At 43.7% G+C, this 8025-nt stretch overlaps 1 pseudogene; it reads right to left on the reverse strand.

The window, feature by feature from the left end:
* Positions 1–6978: 6978 nt before the first annotated feature.
* Positions 6979–7818, reverse strand: LOC128651870 (spindlin-Z-like; annotated as a pseudogene).
* Between the last annotated feature and the right edge of the window lie 207 nt (positions 7819–8025).

Raw genomic sequence — 8025 nt, forward strand, 5'->3', positions numbered from 1 at the left:
GCCATCCTTTTGTGCCAGGCCGTCTTGCCAACTATTTACACCAATCCTAATTTTTTGTCACAGTATAGTTACTAATTACAATTAAAAAAATCTTTATTGTTGATGATCTTAATCCTCAGTTTGCTCGTGCCCTAGAATAGCACTTTTCTACAGCCTTCCAAGCCTGTGTGCCAGGCCTACTTAAAAAATATTTACACCAATCATATTTGTTGTGACAGTATTCTAATAATTAAAAATTAAAATTTTTGGTAATAGTTGCTGTGATTTGAAACCTCAGTTTGCTGGTGCCATTGAATAGCACTTTCCTCCTGCCTTGCAGCCTGCTGTGAGCCAGGCCCACCTAGCCAATTGTTGTCAGCAATCATATTTCTTTTAACAGTATTGCAAAAATTGTCAATCATCACTGTTTTGACTGTCATTAATCAGTCTCCTAGTGTCCTTGAATTGCATCTACCTCCTGCCTGCCATCCTTTTGTGCCAGGCCGTCTTGCCAACTATTTACACCAATCCTAATTGTTGTCACAGTATAGTTACTAATTAAAATAAAAAAAATCTTGATTGTTGATCTGAATCCTCATTTTGCTTGTGCCATTGAATTGCACTTTTCTACTGCCTGCCAGCCTGTGTGCCAGGCCCAACTATCCAATTAGTGCTAGCAATCATATTTCTTTTAACAGTATTGCAAAATTTGTCAATCAACACTGTTTTGACTGTCAATCTGCAGTCTACTAGTGCCCTTGAATTGCATTTTCCTCCTGCCTGAATGCCTGTGTGCCAGTCCCAACTAGCCAATTAGTGCCACCACTCATATTTATTGTAACAGGATTGGAATTTTTGTTAATCATAAATGTTTTGACTGTGATTCTTCAGTCTCCTAGTGCCATTGAATTGCAGTTTCCTTTCTCCCAGCGAGTGTGCCAGACAGGCTCATTTGCCAAATAGTGCCAAACAATCATATTTGTTGCCACAGTACTAGTAATATTTCAAAAAATTAACAATTTTTGATTTTTAAAACATCTGTCTTTTTTGTTGTTGTCAGTCTCACAGCGTATACTGTGCCCATTTTCACAGTGCCACCAGTCAATTGGTGTAATAGTATTGTTAGTGTCCATTTAAAAAAAAATGACAGGCAGAGGCAGGCCACCCCACAGGTTCTGTGGTCGTGGTCGTGGTGCTGTGATTCCTTTAGACCCTACAAATATGCACATTGTTCAGACGCCGGGTACCAGGGGGGATGCAAAAACTTCTGAGGAGGACCTAGTTGAATGGCTAACACAGGAAACCCAATCTTATTCAGCTTCCGATGCTAGTCCTTCTAACCTTGACGCACCATCTAAGTCCAGCTGTGCTTTGGGCAGGTCTCAAGTGACCAGTGCCACTCCGCCGCCTGTCGCCACCACCAACACTAGCACCACAGCCGCTTCACTTGATCTGTCACAGGAGTTATTGACACATCATTTTGAAGAAATGAGTGATGCGCAACCATCATTGACAGAGGATGTAGATAATAGTGATCAGTCTCAGTCAGGCAGCATTACCGACATGGAGGTACGGTGTGATTATGATGATGATGTTGTACCCGCTGCTGCTTCCTTTCTTGATGTTTCAGATACAAGTGAAGCGGTTGATGATGATGTGTCGGTGGATGTCACGTGGGTGCCTGCTAGAAGAGAAGAAGAAGAGGGGGAAAGTTCAGATGGGGAGACAAAGAGGAGGAGGAGGAGGAGACGATTTGGAAGCACGAGGAGGTCGTCTCAAGGAGCTAGTGGCACAGTCAGACAGCATGCATCGTCACCAGGGGTCAGCCAGACAGCCTGCCAACGCCCATCAACGCATGCTGTTGCCACCACCAGAATGCCGTCATCGCAGAGGTCAGCAATGTGGCATTTTTTTTGTGTGTCTGCCTCTGACAACAGCGATGCCATTTGCAACCTTTGCCAAAAGAAACTGAGTCGTGGGAAGTCCAACAGCCACCTAGGTACAACTGCTTTGCGAAGGCACATGGTCTCCCATCACAAAGGCCGATGGGAAGAACACATGAGTAGAAGCAGCACACAAAGTGAAAGCCGCCCTCCTCCTCCTGCTCCAGCATCATCAGCCACGTCAACCAGTGCTGTCCTCCTTGCTCCCTCTCAACCATCCTCCACTCAGTCTCTCTTACGTAGCAGTTCCTGGTCATCTGCCCACAGTCAGGTGTCTGTCAAGGACATGTTTGAGCGTAAGAAGCCAATTTCTCAAAGTCACCCCCTTGCCCGGCGTCTGACAGCTGGCTTGTCTGAACTCTTAGCCCGCCAGCTTTTACCATACAAGCTGGTGGAGTCTGATGCTTTCAAAAAATTTGTATCTATTGGGACACCGCAGTGGAAGGTACCTGGCAGAAATTTCTTTTCACAAAAGGCAATCCCAAACCTGTACTCTGTTGTGAGAAAGGAAGTTATGGCATGTCTGGCACACAGCGTTGGGGCAAGGGTCCATATGACCACGGATAGCTGGTCTGCAAAGCATGGTCAGGGCAGGTATATCACCTACACTGCGCATTGGGTTAACCTGCTGACTTCTGACAAGCATGGAATGTGTGGCTCTGCAGAAGAGTTGGTGACACCGCCACGACTTGCAGGCAGGCCTGCTGCTACCTCCTCTACTCCTCCTACTCCATCCTCTTCCCTAACCTCTTCCTCGGCTGAGTCCTCTTCAACTTCTGCGTCTTACTCCACATCTATGGCACCCCCCCAGCTCCCCAGGTACTATGCTACATCCCGGGTACGGCAGTGTCACGCCGTCTTGGGGTTGACTTGCCTGAAAGCGGAGAGTCACACCGCACCAGCACTCCTGACCGCCCTGAACGCACAGGTGGATCAGTGGCTGACTCCGCACCAACTGGAGATTGGCAAGGTTGTTTCTGACAATGGAAGTAATTTGGTGGCGGCATTGAAATTGGGTAAGTTGACACATGTGCCGTGCATGGCACATGTGTGTAATCTGATTGTAGAACGATTTGTCCATAAGTACCCAGGCTTACAGGACGTCCTGAAGCAGGCAAGGAAGTTGTGTGGCCATTTCAGGCGTTCCTACACGGCCATGGCGCACTTGTCTGATATCCAGCGTCGAAACAACCTGCCAGTGAGGTGCTTGATTTGCGACAGCCCGACACGGTGGAATTCAACACTCCTAATGTTTGACCGCCTGCTCCAACAAGAAAAAGTATGACCGGGGTGCTAGGACAGCCTCTGGGGAGCTGGGGATATTTTTGCCAAATTACTGGACGCCCATGTGCAATGTCTGTAGGCTCATGCGTCCTTTTGAGGAGGTGACAAACCTTGTTAGTCACAATGAAGGCACCATCAGCGACATAATACCATTTGTTTTCTTCCTGGAGCGTGCCCTGCGAAGAGTGCTGGATCAGGCAGTAGATGAGCGTGAAGAGGAAGCGGGAGAGTTGTGGTGTCCATCACCCCCGCAAACAGCCGAATCAGCATCGCTTGCTGGACCTGCGGCAACGCAGGAAGAGGATTGTGAGGAAGAGGAGTCAGAGAAGGAATGTGGCTTTGAGGAGGAGGAGGAAGACCGAGCACAACAGTCATCCCAAGGTGCTCGTTGTTGTCCCCTGTCTGGTACCCGTGGTGTTGTACATGGCTGGGGGGAAGAAGATACCATCAGTGAGATCAGTGAGGAGGAGGAACGCGACATGATTAGCTCAGCATCCAACCTTGTTCAAATGGGTTCTTTCATGCTGTCGTGCCCGTTGAGGGACCCTCGTATAAAAAAGCTGAAGGAGAACGACCTGTACTGGGTGTCCACGCTCCATAAAGTGCCTGAAATGTTACCAAATTCCCGCAAGTCGGAAAGGATGGAGCATCTTCATAATAAATTAAAAACTATGCTTTACACAGCGTATAAGGGTGATGTCACAGCACCACGGGAATGTAACAGGGGAAGAGATTAAATTAATCCTCCTCCTCCCACGACCACGGCGGCAAGGACCGGACGCTTTCCTGACGTCTTGTTGATGGAGGACATGCGTACCTTTTTAACTCCCATGCACCATCAGAGCCTTTCGGGATCCAGCCTTAGAGAAAGACTCAACCGACAGGTAGCAGACTACCTAGCTTTAACTGCGGATCTCGACACTCTCAGGAGCGATGGACCCCTTGACTACTGGGTGTGCAGGCTGGACTTGTGGCCTGAGCTATTCCAATTTGCAATGGAACTTCTGGCCTGCCCCGCTTCAAGTGTCCTGTCCGAAAGGACTTTCAGTGCAGCAGGAGGTTTTGTCACTGAGAAGAGAAGTCGCCTAGGTCAAAAAAGCCTTGACTATCTCCCTTTTATAAAAATGAATGAGGGCTGGATCCCGAAGGGACTGACATTGGGCGATACATTTGAATAAAAAAGGCCTGATGATGAGATGAGCTGGCTTGGGCTACAACTGGTACACAGGCTGGCCTTTTTTTTTTTTTATAAAGCCGGAGGACTTGCTTGACTTATCCGCCAACAACTAGTGTTCAAGCCACAAGCTTTTAGGGCACTTTATAAATGTTTTACAAACATCGATTTTTCTGGCCGCTGCTACAGCAGTTGCTACAACAATACCCCAATTTTTCAGTCATTTGTACATTCCGAATGTTTCTGGCCTCTGCTGCAGCTCTGTGGGTACAAAACTCAAATAAAAAAAATAAGGAACATAACACTAGTGATTAAACTGTTACGAATTGTACAACTTAGCACACCACTTATATCTGGTGGACCATTAAATTGAACGCAAAATGCCACAAATTTGAAAGAGTAGGACCGACCAAGCATCTTTATCCGTCTCTTGGTTGCTCTAAATTATCTCCGTGTTCCATCTATGCCGTACTCTATTGTGCAAAAGGGTGGCATATGTGGTGTTTCATGCTGTTGTGGCTGTTGCGGGTCGTGGCCCATGGTATAAAAAGGCTGATGGAGAACGACCTGTAATGGGTGCCCCAGCAAATTTTTTTAAAAAATGTTCCTGGTTCCTCTCAATTATCTCTGGGTTTCTAAAATGGATGCCATACCTGTACTCGCTTGTGCAAAAGGATGGCATATGTGGTGGTGTTTCCTGCAGTTATTTATGTTGAGGGTGCTGGACCCTCTTATAAAAAAGCTGAAGGAGAACGACCTGGAGTGGGAGTCCAAGCATGGTTTTTGGGGCTATTTCACTTTTCAAAACAATTATCTGTGGGTTTCTAAAATCAATGCCGTACCAGTACTCTATTGTTCAAAAGTATGCCATATGTTCTCTTTCCTGCTGGTATTTTGTTTGAGGGTCCTGACCCTCTTATAAAAATGCCTAAGGAGAAAGAGGTGTACTGGGTGTCCACTCATTTTTTTTTTCTATTTCAAATTTGACCAAAATTATCTCTGGGTTTGTAAAATCAATGCCTTTCCTGTACTCTATTGTTCAAAAGGATGCCATATGTCCTCTTTCCTGCTGGTGTTTTGTTTGAGGGTCCTGGACCCTCTTATAAAAAGGCCTAAGGAGAAAGAAGTGTACTGGGTGTCCATCGAATCATTTTTTGGATTCAAATTTCCATTTTCAACAAATTTTCTCTGGGTTTCTAAAATCAATGCCTTTCCTATAATCTATTTTTCAAAAGGATGCCATATGTCCTCTTTCCTGCTGGTGTTTTGTTTGAGTGTCCTGAACCCTCTTATAAAAAGGCCTAAGGAGAAAGAATTGTACTGGGTGTCCATCGAATCATTTTTTTGATTCAAATTCCCGGTTGCAACAAATTATCTCCGGGTTTCTAAAATCAATGCCTTTCCTATAATCTTTTTTTCAAAAGGATGCCATATGTCCTCTTTCATGCTGTTGTTTCTGTTGAGGCTCCGGGACCCTCAATGTTTTTTTAGATTTCCCGGTTGTAACAAATTATGTCTGTGTTTCTAAAATCAATGCCTTTCCTGTAATCTATTTTTCAAAAGGATGCCATATGTCCTCTTTCATGCTGTTGTTTCTGTTGAGGCTCCGGGACCCTCTTATAAAAAGGCCTAAGGATAAAGAAGTGTACTGGGTGTCTAATCTATGTTTTTTTAGATTTCACGTTTGCAAAAAATTATCCAGGGGTTTCTAAAATCAATGCCTTTCCTGTAATCTATTATTCACAAGGATGCCATATGTACTCTTTCATGCTGTTGTTTCTGTTGAGGCTCCGGGAGCCTCTTCTAAAAAGGCCTAAGGATAAAGAAGTGTACTGGGTGTATAATCTATATTTTTTGAGATTTCACGGTTGCAATTAATGATCTCTGTGTTTCTAAAACCAATGCCTTTCCTGTAATCTAATTTTCAAAAGGATGCCATATGTCCTCTTTTTTTTTTTTGCAGAATAATCGTTTTTATTGGGATGGGATGAAAAAAAATGGAAATAAGTTGTCAATTGTTGTACTATAACAAGATTTCTGACAAAACAGGTACAAAAAGTAGCAAAATATTATGAATCAGAAAGTTGTAACAAGAGGGACCAAAGAAAAAAAAAACCCTACATCACTGGGCAGCTGGATAACTGAACTGCAGCACCACACTCCCCACATTATAAGACATAAGTAACACTGGGAAAAATACTTTTAATTGAAATACATACTGATAACTATGTTAAAGTAGTTAGATATACCAAACTGGATTTGTATTGATGAGGAATGAGTGCTTAAGAAATACAACAATTACATTTTTATAACCTTTTTTCCCCCACTTTGAAAATTTACAGAATTTGCCCAGTTTGTCTCTTGCATCCATGCTTCTTTTGTTTGAATTCACCACTACTAGATCAGTTTCCTTCTAAAGGATAAATTCCATTATGCAAAATGAGTTGTAATTCACAGAACGTGGTTTGTTTCCTTTTGATGAGGAAATTTTTTTTTTGTTCTTAGCAACAAAACTGCGTTACTTCATTTAAGGGGTTGCGGGCTTGCCTGGAATCTGAAGCGTCACATAATTGGACAGAAGTGGACAGGTTTGTCAACATATTTTACATTTAATAAATCCACCTGTTTGGCAATAAGTCAAATATTACATCTACGATGTCTTCACCAAATCGTAGACATAAATATGGAAATCGTCATCAAATTTTATGAAATAAACAGAGGGTTTGGCTTCCACTTGGTGTATTACCATGCCAGTCCTTTTTGAGCCATCTTCTTTGGCATACTCCACTTGCTTTCCTACAAGGCTGTCCACAACTTCTCCTGGTTCTCTTTCTGCTGGAGGGGAATCATTAGAGTCTGGCATGATGCGGAGATCTCCTTCTTTGAAGTCATCTAATAGCTGATACATAAATAAAACTGGGTCCTTCTCGTAGGTTATATAAAACTATGTGTTCATTATGAGAGCTCTTGCTAAGACCATTCCTCTCCACTCATCCTTAGAACCATCTTCTGTTTCAAACATGTGTTCAACAGCTTTAACAATCATTGTGTCTGCCAAGTGAGCATCACTAATTCGAGATGAAACAACTCTATCTGGAAGAACTTCAAGAGCAGACACTCGCTCGTCCTTGTGGAGTTCTAGTCCATAGACACAATCAAATCCATCATATTTAATAAGATAAAGGGATGGGTTGACTGGCACTTGATCCAATACAGTTCCTTTCCATTGTGTTATTGGGCCACTACCTTCTTTTCAACCATGCTGTATAATGCAACCTACAATATTCCTCTGGGGCTGGGAAATTGGTTTGCTTGGACCAACATTATTTTGATGCTTCTTGTGAGAAGTCCTTTTTTCATCATACTGGCAGACACACCTGCATGTGCTGCATCACCTCTGGCTCTCTGACCTGCTGCCTTTCCGAATGGGGTCTTCATTCATCTGTGTATAAAAGGGCAGCAAAGCTGCCAAACTAGGGTAAAAATCCTATTCCTACAATTACCCTTTTTTGTTCCACTCTATACAAAGAAACTGTGTCCTTTTAGTCCACCATCCAAGCAAGATTTCTGTGTTTCAATCCACAGAAAGTGGTTCCAATGTCAGGCTACTCCAACCTGAAGAGTGCTGCATAGACTTAACATTCA

Source organism: Bombina bombina, chromosome 3, assembly GCF_027579735.1.
Source record: "Bombina bombina isolate aBomBom1 chromosome 3, aBomBom1.pri, whole genome shotgun sequence".
In the NCBI taxonomy this organism is placed as follows: domain Eukaryota; kingdom Metazoa; phylum Chordata; class Amphibia; order Anura; family Bombinatoridae; genus Bombina; species Bombina bombina.